A 12,075-nucleotide genomic window follows, 5' to 3' on the forward strand; every position below is an offset into this window, starting at 1 on the left:
TCTGATGTGACCACACTTAAAACACTAAAAACATATATGTTTACCGATCTGAGCGTCGAACAAAATGAGAAATCTGACTGAGTAGCAGCATCCAGAGCAGCAGACAGAGAGAACATGCCTGAAACTTTCTGCTCATGATGTTTGCTGTTGCCATCAGTACTGGACCGATGCCGGACACAGCTCGATTGTTGATGTTAGGCCTCGATGTTTACCGCCGCTGCTGCTGCTACTGCCACTTAAGTTCGATATGAGACACAGCTCAATTGTTGGCCGCTCAGATTCGATGCTCGTCTTGAAGTTCACTGCTGCACTTTCACGATTCCAAGAAGCATGTGCTCGCACTTCTGATGGAGAGAGCGTGCCCGAAATGCTCCGCTCGCGATGCTTGCTGCTGCCACTATAAGAGTAGTAGTAGTTTGTCGCTGCTTATACTGCCATAGAAGCTTGATGTGAGGCACAGCTAGCCTATTGACCACACAGCTTCGATGCTCGTCTATATATTAGCCGCGTCCACTGCTGCTGCTCTCCACTGTTGTCCGTTCCACGTCCGTTGTAAAAATGAATAAAATCCACGAACGCTCCATCCTTCTATATCATTTGGTATGTGTGAAGTAGGCGCCTGCTACTCGATTGCCATGCAGCTTGCCGGTGAGAGAACGAATCGGGCGCGAAAAAGAAATGACGTCAATTTCGACCAATCAGAACTGGGTATCACTGTTTGGATAGGGGTTGAATTTTTTCAATTGTTCGATAGTTAGTTATATGATATATACTATTTTATTCAATGTGAAAAATTGTTATGGAGTGCCGTAATCGTTTGATGCAAAAATCTCATCAATCCATCATGAAATGAATGAGTAACAAGCGTTTGAAATTGGACATTTTTCACGATGCGATCGATTTTCATTTTTCAATTTGTACCCCAATATGTTCCCGAAAGACGTAATCCTACGTCAAAAACAGGAAGTGGGTTATATCTATGGTATAACCGCAAGGGTGACGTAGGACTATCGTTGATTTAGAGATCATTTGTTTGAAGTTGAATCTAAATCCATTCTGAATGAATGAATAAATGAATATTTGGGGGACTTCGAAAACGAGAGCGTTACGTTGGAGGCACAAGGTTTTATGCATCCAATATAGGATACGAAAAACCTTGTTCTGAAGAATAATCTTCAGAAGCTAACCTGCTAACTGTACTTGATTGACAAATCACAAACCCAAATGTATTATATGGATATTTTATGGATAGAAAACATTACTCTTTCGCTTGAATGTAATTTTCAATTCCAAGGGGAACTGGCAGATTATTTTCCAGCAACGAAGAATTCCGCGCGTGTATGTGTGTGTAGCGATGTCTTCCCGGGGAACCGTTTGTGGCATCACTCTCCTCCTGATGGATTCCCTTTTGGCCTAGTGTGCACAAACAGGCTATTGGTGACACCGTTCATCCGCGCTTTCATGATAAACGAAGAGCTTCACCACAACTGCGACAACATGCTCCAATCGCTGTTCAATTTGAACTGAGTGGATTTCCGAGCGGCGCTCGCTTATATACCGATTGGTGATTTCAATAGCCTGTTTTGAAAGCAATTTTAAGACTATTGAAACAAGTTTTTGGATCAGAAAGTAACAAGTATAGAACGCGTAGACATTTTATCTTTCGAATGAAGTGTTTATCATACCATTTCGTTCAGTTGTTTAGGAGCTATTAACGCTCAAAATCTCGGTCTCCGGCGTAACGCTTTCGTTTTCGAAACTTTGATTTTACACCCCGGTATAGAAATGAAAGACGTAGTCCTACGTCAAAAAAATGTCTACTGAAGAGTTAACTATCGAGTTTCGTTTTTTCTAAGACTATATCCGAAGTGATAAACAAGCGAATCGAATAAAATAATTTCGCAGTTCTACGTTAACAATGTGGTCATGTCTTGGACGTCACCCTTAATTTTTTTTTTGACGTAGGACTACGTATTTCATTAAGGGTGCCAAATCAGAGAACATATCTATTTTTCCTTTGAACGAATTCTGTTGATTCGCGTACCAATCGAATCGTAAACTCTGTAAAATTTGTTGGCACATTACAATACCCTAATCCGTAAACGGTTTAAATTAAAAATAATTGCAGTCATTTCGATTTTTTCATATTTTTGACGTAGAACTACGTCTTTCAGGAAGGGTGCCAAATCAGGAAACGTCACGTTTTTATGAAATAAAGCTAACGTTAATAACTATTTTCACTGTGAACGAATTCTCATGATTTACATATCGTAAATTCTCTAAGATTTGTTTGATGTGCTATACATTACAATTCGCTAATCTTTAAACGGTTTAAATTCATGAAAACTACAAGAACTTCCTTTTTTCCCATCCATTTGTTCTGCCGATTTATGTGCTAACCATACCCGTATTCCGAATGCTTATAACTCGAACATTTCTTAACAGATCGGAAAGATGTTCGCATCAATTGATAGGAAATTTTTCTACGCGTCTATCACAATTAATGAAGTATTAATTTTCATTAGATCAACAATTGAATAACTGTAAAATGTCAAGCGTTATCTAAACGCACTAACTGCCAAGTTTTGATTGGCCCGATTTACGGTTTCCCCAACACAGACTTCAAAATCGATCTACCTGTAGAAATCCACTATTCAAATATACATGCAAGTCGGGGTATTTTTGTTCCCATCGAGCTGTGTTTCCCTAACACGGACTTCAAAATCCATTTGCCTGGGGGAATCCTCTTTGTCAAAACATGCAAGTCGGGGATATTTTTTCCCAGTGAGCTGTGTTTCCCTAACACGGACTTCCAAATTAATGTGCCTGGGGGAATCCGCTTTACAAATGCATGTATTTGTAAATGCATAGTCGGGGATATTTCTTGGTGTTGAGTACTTTTGTACTCGCTTGTCGTTGTGCAGACAGGAATATGTTTCCCTAAAACGTACTTTTAAACTGAGAAGCCTGGTAAAATCGTCATTGCAGATACTAGAGGTAAATGAACTTTCGCGGTTCGAGAACTACGTAAACATGAGATGTGCAATAATTCCAGAGGGAAATGTAAAATACAATGATCGTTCGACAATTCTTCCGTTCACCTATTTTGGTAGTCCTAGGCATCATATCAAACGTAAAAGGACGGTCATCAAATTTATTTGTAACGAAGAACATAATCTATTACAAAAATTTCGATGCATTCTAAAATAATATTCGAAGAGGTAAACAAGTAGATTGCATAATATAATTGCGTAGTTCTACGTCTAAAATATGCGGTCATGTCCTATATACAACCTCTTACAAATTTTTTCTGCCCATGTGCTTACCTAACTGTACCGTTAAATATGTTGTGTGGAATTTTGTGCCGAAACGTAAAAAATGTTACAGAATACATTTGGTGATTCTACTATGACGGAAACACGGATGTATGAATGGTATAAGGCATTCAAAAACGGTCGAGAAGAGATGGAAGATTTTCCACGTAAAGGACGACCTACCACCTTTCCAAATGATTAAAACATCGACAAAATAAAAAGGAATGGTGCTCGGAAATCGTCATTTAAGTTTGAAAGAGCTAACTCGTGAATTAAAGATCTCTCACTAGTCCGTTCGTCATATTTGGTTAAGGTTTTGGGCACGAGAAAAGTCGCAGCACGACTAGTGCCAAAAGAGCTCAATTTTCTTCAAAAATTTCATCCCAGTCAAGTGAGTGAAACTATTCTTGAACGATCCCATTATCATCCCACATTCATCCAACGCACACTTAGTGGCAACTAGACATACAAACAAGTCAAACGAGTCATTTCCCACCAAGAGACGCACCACGATTGATATGAGGTACAGACTAGGGGGGCGTCGCGGATCAATGGTCAGTTACACTCCAATAGGAAGTATCCCGTGTCGGCCACACATTACATAGTACTGAAGACTGCAACATCCCAATTATGAGATCTTTGTAATACTAACCTTGAGCCAACCGCGAGTAATCGGTTACATATTACTAACATAGTTGTAAGACAAAAATTGTCAAAATATTGGACTGACGGAGCCGGGAGCCACATGTGCCTTGATAAAATATATATTTTGGGAAAAAAACGAGTCAATTATGAATACAGCTATGAAAAGTGTTTCGATAGCCGGATTGTTCGTTGGAATAAGTGTATTGCTTCAGGAGGAACCTGTTTTGATTGCAATAATAGAAATTTAGATTATAAATAAAGCATTTTTTGAAACAAAAATTCCCGCTATGTATGTGACAGAACAGCAATTCCAAATGAAATCGACAAATGACAAAACATGAGTATTTTTGATTCGAATGAAAGTGTGTATTCCGTTTGAGTTAGAGGAAGTATGAGTTTTCCACAGCAATTGGGAATTTTTTTACTCAAGCGTAACTTTTGAAAAGGGTGTATCGATTTGAGCAAGAGAAATCTTTGATAATTTATATCTCAAAAACTATGAGTCGTACAGAAATAGTGTCTTAGAAAGAGTTATAGAGTATTGATGGTTGAATATGAAAAAGATGTACACTGAGAAAAAAAATTATAGGAGGTTGTGTCCAAGACACGACCGCATTGTTGACGTAGAACTATGCTGTAGTTTAATTCAATTCGCTTGTTCATAACTGCGAATTTACTTTATAATGCTACAAAATTTTAGAAATAACCATTCTACCAGTTTGGTCGCCCTGATTTTTTTTTCTTGTAGAATTATTTGTTTGATGTTCCATTCTTGCCCTCGCATAACAATACATGCTCGAGATAAGCGCAGTTATCATCCTTAGTGGAGAAAGTTTTGCTACTGGCAAGCGAAACCAAATCACATAAATTCCAGAACGACATTTACTTTCTTGGTGACTAAATAAACAAAATAAACTCTTTCTGTTAATCTCAACAACCTCGAATAGAATAGCACTACAGGTAAACTTCGATATAACGTACCCTCGTTATAACGTACACATTTTCAAAATCCAAAGGAACATTTTTTCGAATATTTTTTTTTCTGAAAGAACTATAAATTTTCTGTATTTTGATACTAAAGCTTGTTTTGTACCTTTAACCAATCCCGAGATACAACTGTTTTGCGATTCCGGATTCTAAATGAATAAAACTCTAATCAACAATACGAAGGGAAACATCATGAGAAAGGTTGACTTCGTCTTCAAGTTGAATTTATTCAATACCTTACTCAAACAGCAACACAATCAAGTAATAGAGGCTACGTTTCTGAGTTCTTTATTATGCTTCGATATAACGTACAATTCGATACAACGTACAATTTTGAAAGTAAAATGTACGTTATATCGAAGTTACCCTGTACTTCATTATGATCAAGATTAGCCCAAATGCAATCTCAGTTGAAGGGAGTTTTGCAACTGGCACGCGAACCCTAATAAATTAATAACTTATTATATCTTATTGAATAACTTGGTATTCCCCAAATAATTTTTGGTGCACAACTTTAACACCTGCTTCACCATAGCGTCAGTTCAATGCATTGATGCAATGTCAAAGGCACCAACGAAACCTTTATGATGACGGAAAACAATATCAACTGCTTGGAAAAAGGCTAAATATTGGCCTCAGCAGAAATTCATTACTAATACCCTAACGCACATATTTCCCTCCCGCTATCTCACCTCCTTGTCGCCACGTTCGGATCGACATGTTCACCCGCAACGGCACAATACGTTAAAATGTACGCACGTACGCACACAAATATCTATATATCGATGGCTTGAAGCAATTAAATATACACACATCTCCGTTTTGCGCTCTTCTCAACAGGAGCCCTTTTTGTTAATATTGCCGGTCTAGATCAGCTTAGCTGTCATCATTTGTGGAGAGTTTTGCTACCGTCATGCGAAACCAAATCACAGACAAAATTAGCTTTTACGTTTTCCTCTATTCACGGACCCTATAAATCTTACGATTTCCCCTTCGTTGTTCGTTCATAAGTTGCCCGTTATTGACAGCTCTGTTCGGGAAAGCACACAAATGGACAGAACAAATGTATGGGAAAATGGAAACGCTTATAGTTTTCATGAATTTTAAACATTTACACACCATGGGATTGTAATTTATAGCATATCAAACAAATCTTGGGGAATTCGTTTGGTATGTAAATCGCCATAATCCGTTCACGGCACAAATAGTTATTAACGTTAACTTTATTTCATAAAAACGTGACCTGTTCTCTGATTTGACACCCATAATGAAAGACGTAGCTCTACGTCAAAAATTAGTACTCTTTTTTTATTTACAAAATAAAAATTCAATTTGCAAAATCCAAAATCCAATTTTTTTTTTTTCATACAAAATAGAAGTCATACAGAAAATTTAAAAAATGGGCACAAGATGGTAAAACTATTTTTGACGAACTTTGTGGAACATCGAATTTTTAGGAATTTTCGAAACTTCGAGTTTTTGTATGTTAGCAGTCATTTTCAATCACAAATTATGAATCCTGATGTTATTTAAAACAAAAAAGGTTATTATCAATCTCCTTCTAAATGCAACCATTCTCGATATATTCAAAAAAGTATTTCTAATTTATTGTTTTTTATAGTAAATAATCCCTTTCAATATGTTTGTTTCAAAAACCCGGAAAACCCGCGTCCGACTTCAATTCGTACCGCCCAATAGCAATGCTGTCTTGTATACGGAAATTGTTGGAGAAAATTATCTTGTTTCGCCTTGATCGATGGGTTGAAACGAATGGCCTACTCTCAGATACACAATATGGGTTCCGCAGGGGCAAGGGGACGAATGATTGTCTTGCGTTGCTTTCTTCAGAAATTCAAATGGCTTACGCCGAAAAAAAACAAATGGCTTCAGTATTCTTGGACATAAAGGGGGCCTTTGATTCTGTTTCAATAGAGGTTTTGTCAGACAAATTACACTCTCGGGGTCTGCCGCCTCTATTGAATAATATGTTATATAACTTGCTTTGTGAGAAACATTTGAACTTTTCTCACGGAGATTCGGCAGTAAGTCGGGTCTCTTACATGGGCCTCCCCCAGGGCTCATGTTTAAGCCCCCTTTTGTACAACTTCTATGTAAGCGACATCGACAATTGCCTTACACAAAATTGCAGCCTTAGACAACTGGCAGATGATGGAGTGGTGTCTGTCGTAGGATCAAACGAATCCGACCTGCAAGGACCCTTACAAGATACTTTGAACAATTTTTCAACCTGGGCCATTGGGCTAGGGATCGAATTCTCCACGGAGAAAACAGAGATGGTGGTTTTTTCTAGGAAGCATAGACCAGCAAAACCAAAGCTTCAACTTTTGGGTAAACCGATCACTCATGCTATGTCATTCAAGTATCTTGGGGTCTGGTTCGACTCCAAATGTACTTGGGGGGCCCATATTAGGTATCTGAGTAAAAAATGCCAACAAAGAATAAACTTTCTCCGTACAATTACCGGCACCTGGTGGGGAGCCCATCCCGAAGATCTTATAATGTTGTATCGAACAACTATTCTCTCAGTGATGGAGTATGGCAGTTTCTGTTTTCAATCAGCTGCCAAAACACACCTCATTAAACTCGAGCGAATTCAGTATCTTTGTCTCCGTATTGCGTTGGGATGTATGCCCTCAACGCATACCATGAGTCTCGAGGTTTTGGCAGGCCTACTCCCACTAAAAGATCGCTTCAATTTATTATCTCTTCGGTTCTTCATCCGGTGTAAGGTCATGAACCCATTGGTGATCGGAAATTTTGAGCAGCTGATCGGGCTAAATTTTCATTCTGGATTCATGACTTCATATCATGAATTCATCTCCATGCAGGTTGATCCTTCTTCGTATATTCCCAACCGTGTTTGTTTCCCTGACTACATCAATTCCTCTGTGCATTTTGATCTGTCCATGAAGCAAGATATCCATGGATATTCAGATTACCAACGATCGAGGATCGCTCCAACGATCTTCGATGAAAAGTATGGGGGTATCAATTGTGATAATATGTACTTTACTGATGGGTCCACTATAAACGAGTCCACAGGATTTGGAGTGTTCAACGAATTTTTTAGCACCTCACACAGCCTTCAGAATCCTTGCTCAGTGTATATTGCTGAATTGGCAGCAATTCATTGGGCGCTGGACAGCGTCGCCTCACGACCTGTTGAACACTATTACATTGTAACGGATAGTCTTAGCTCTATCGAAGCTATCCGTTCAGTGAGGCCGGAAAAGCACTCGCCGTACTTCCTTGAGAGAATACGAGAAATTTTGAGTGCTTTATCCAGACGCTGGTATGTCATTACCTTTATCTGGGTCCCTTCACATTGCTCCATTCCGGGTAATGAGAGGGCTGACTCATTAGCAAAGGTAGGTGCAATTGAAGGCGATATTTATCAGCATCAAATCGCCTTCAATGAATTTTATTCTTTAGTCCGCAAAAATACCATCGCTAACTGGCAACGCAAGTGGAATGAAGATGAATTGGGCCGGTGGTTTCACTCGATTATCCCTAAGGTTAGCCTCAAACCGTGGTTCAAAAGTCTAGACTTGAGTCGGGACTTTATTCGCACCTTCTGCCGACTCATGTCCAATCACTGTTCGTTAGATGCACTACTCTTTCGTTTCAATCTTGCCAGCAGCAATCTCTGCGTTTGTGGCCAAGGTTATCACGACATCGAGCACATTGTTTGGTCGTGCGAGGTGTATCTGGTCGCCAGATCGAATTTAGAAAACTCCCTTCGGGCCCGAGGAAGACAGCCCAATGTGCCTGGTGAGAGATGTGTTGGCTCGGTTAGACCTTGATTACATGTCCCATATATATGTTTTCCTTAAAGCTATAGATCTTCGTGTGTGATTGCCCCTAAATCCTTATACCCTCCTTTCCTTCCTTTGCGGGTTATTCGTCCCCTTGCTATAAATAGTAGAATAAGTTGAAATGTAAATACACTATAGATATACGAATAGATTTATGAAATGAGTGTTCATCAACATTGTTACAATTTCCTTATATCCCATCCTTCTCCTAAAAATATGTCACCCTCCTAAACTCGAGTACACCGCGAGTAATCGGTTTTCCACCTTACTAACCATAGATGTAAGAAAATTGATTATATATATAGTTTTAAAATTATATTTAAGAATTCGGCTCCTTTAAACTTAAGTAACTGAGCCTGTAAAAATAAACGAAATAAAAAAAAAAAATATGTTTGTCGTGTTATACCGTCATGTTCATGAAATTTTATGAATTTGCTTATAATTTCCAACAACTTTTCCAAATACATCATCATGGTTCATTTTTTGACTTAAGCGTAACTTTTGAAAAGGTAGTATCGATATGAGTAAGAGAAATATTTGATAATTTATATCTCAAAAAATATGAGTCGTACCGAAATAGTATGTTAGAAAGAGTTATAGAGTATTATTGGCTTAATTTTAAAAAAAATATACACTGAGAAGAAAAAATACTACTCTTTTTTCATTTACAAAATAAAATTTTAAATTGCGATATAAAAAAATATGTATTTTTTTATATTTTTTTGAATTTTTTCGTATTAAATAGAAGTCATGTAGAAAATTAAAAAAATGGGCCCAAGATGGTAAAACTATTTTTGACAAAATTTGTGGAACATCGAATTTTTAGGAATTTTCGAAACTTCGAATTTTTGTATGTTAGCAATCATTCTTAGCCACAAATTATGAATTCTGATGTGATTTAAAACAAAAAAGGTTATGATGAAATATGATCAAAATGATCAAATAAAATTCATAAAATCTCATGGACATGATGGTATAACATGACAAACACATTTAAAGGGCCTATTTACTATTAAAAAGACAATAAATTACAAATATTATTTTAAATATCTCGAGAATGGCTACATTTAGAAGGAGATTGATAATAACCTTTTTTGTTTTAAATCACATCAGGATTCATAATTCGTGGCTAAAAATGATTGCTAACATACAAAAATTCGAAGTTTCGAAAATTCCTAAAAATTCGATGTTCCACAAATTTTGTCAAAAATAGTTTCGCCATCTTTGGCCCATTTTTTGAATTTTCTACATGACTTCTATTTTATATGAAAAAATAGAAAAAATAGAAAAAATACATAATTTTCGATATCGCAAATTAAAATTTTATTTTGGAAATAAAAAAAGAGTAGTATTTTTTCTTCTCAGTGTATATTTTTTCAAATTAAGCCAACAATACTCTATAACTCTTTCTAAGATTTGATTTTCTATTGTAAATGTTTTTGTTTAAACCTCAAAGTTATTTTGCGAAATGAGAGTTTAACTAACATATGTGAAATGTGTGAGTTATTTTTTTTGTCGCATCCCGAAGATTTGGTTTGCGAAAATGGTCAAACAAAACCAGGAATCAACGAAAGAGTTCACCTTTTCCATGGCCGATGAAGACTTCCGCACTCTACGCCAAACTGTACTCTGCTACATCAACTTATCAGATTGTCCGTAGTCTACCAATTGAACGTTGATGGTTTGTCGGAAGTTACTCGATACGAACTGATCACCAGCGTAATAAAACATACTACCCGAACATTACGGACATTGCTAGTTATCTGAACATTATGGACACAATTTTCGTTCCGTGCCCACAATAACGTAGTTTCGATGAAACAAGCAAACTCACTTTTCACTCCATTCCTAAATCAAGTCTAGAGATCGGCACAATATACACTTTCCAATCACTTTAAGGGTATAAAGAAAGCCTCAAGAAAACGATATTGATATAAATTAGGTTTACTGCAGTCGATACTCACCTTCTAGTCTGCTTTCACTGATGCGTCAACAATAATATCCACTTTTTCGTCCTTCAAAAGGTTCCATTATTTGATCATGGTTCCCATTAGGTTTGTTTCACTTGATTGCACGTTATCAATACATCTTGACTGCCTTGAAACCTGCTCTCATAATATGCGATTTGTTTCCAAACCATGATATACAGTGTTTTACGAGCACTCCTACACGTGTTTCCAATACGAATTTAATTCGATTTCATAACGTTTATCCTTCTGAAAAATGTATCATTCGACAGCTGTAATTCGATAGAATACAAAGAATTACACGGATTTACTTATCCAATCCTGCCCTTCAACCAAGTAGTTGAATTTTTCATTGCCCGCCACAATTGAATAAAATACACCTCGCCGATAAACCAAATGATCGAATTTCCGTTGTAACTATCCAACAAACCTAAGCAAACACAATTTTACCAACCATCAAGGTAGAGAATACGACGCGACTTGCGTTCCAGCGGCGAATAAGTAAGAATAAGTTATAATCCACGTACAGAACCACACACTCGGACAAAAAGGTTCACTCTTTTCCTCTCGTTTTCCACCACACTTTGGTTCACAGTGAATCGTAAATTTTCCACTCCGAACCGTCTCGTCAAAGCATTTCCGGAACACCTCCCGGGTGGTTCACCACCTACCCCACAATGCGTTAGATCCTTCGATCACAAGTGGTTAACACCGAAAATTGTTCCAATCGAACAGAGATCCGCGAGCAGACTGCAGTTCCGTCCAGATGGACAGCTTAGTATATACACGGCGGAATGTCGGAACTGATATCAGAGACGGGTCCGAGCTGATACCACAGCGCATGACTTCGATTGGCTACCTACGAGAAGCCACGTGACTCACGAACCCGCCCGATGGTTTGTTTGATAACAACTAAGGGATACTTATGTTGTGGCGCCGGGGACCAGTGGTACCACTGCTAGAACAGGAGATTTTCCAACAGCCGGTTGGCCGGCTTTGCCGGGGTGAGGGCGAACACCACGAAATAGTCGAAGCGTGACGTGAACCGATGCCACTGAGAGAAGCATCGCTTCGCTGCGATGTGTATTTCAAATGTACAGTTTTAATACTGACGCAATACTTCCAAAATAAACATTTAGTAATTTTTTGACGTAGAGCTACGTCTTTCATTAAGGGTGCCAAATCAGAGAACAGGTCACGTTTTTATGAAATAAAGTTAACGTTAATAACTATTTTTGCCGTGAACGGATTCTGGCGATTTACATACCAAACGAATCGGAAATTCCCTAAGATTTGTTTGATATGCCATAAATTACAATCCCATGG

General features: G+C 37.8%; 1 protein-coding gene across 1 annotated transcript in view; it reads right to left on the bottom strand.

The window, feature by feature from the left end:
- LOC129763618 (alpha-1D adrenergic receptor) overlaps positions 1-11,596 on the bottom strand; it is a 329,279-nt gene extending 317,683 nt beyond the window's left edge. The window contains exons 1-2 of the mRNA XM_055762858.1: positions 11,204-11,596; positions 10,747-11,021 (exon numbers count right to left, since the gene is read on the bottom strand). The gene's annotated coding sequence lies outside the window, so the exon portion shown is untranslated. The remainder of the gene's footprint in view (positions 1-10,746; positions 11,022-11,203) is intronic.
- Between the last annotated feature and the right edge of the window lie 479 nt (positions 11,597-12,075).

This window comes from Toxorhynchites rutilus, chromosome 1 (genome assembly GCF_029784135.1).
Source record: "Toxorhynchites rutilus septentrionalis strain SRP chromosome 1, ASM2978413v1, whole genome shotgun sequence".
In the NCBI taxonomy this organism is placed as follows: Eukaryota; Metazoa; Arthropoda; class Insecta; order Diptera; family Culicidae; genus Toxorhynchites; species Toxorhynchites rutilus.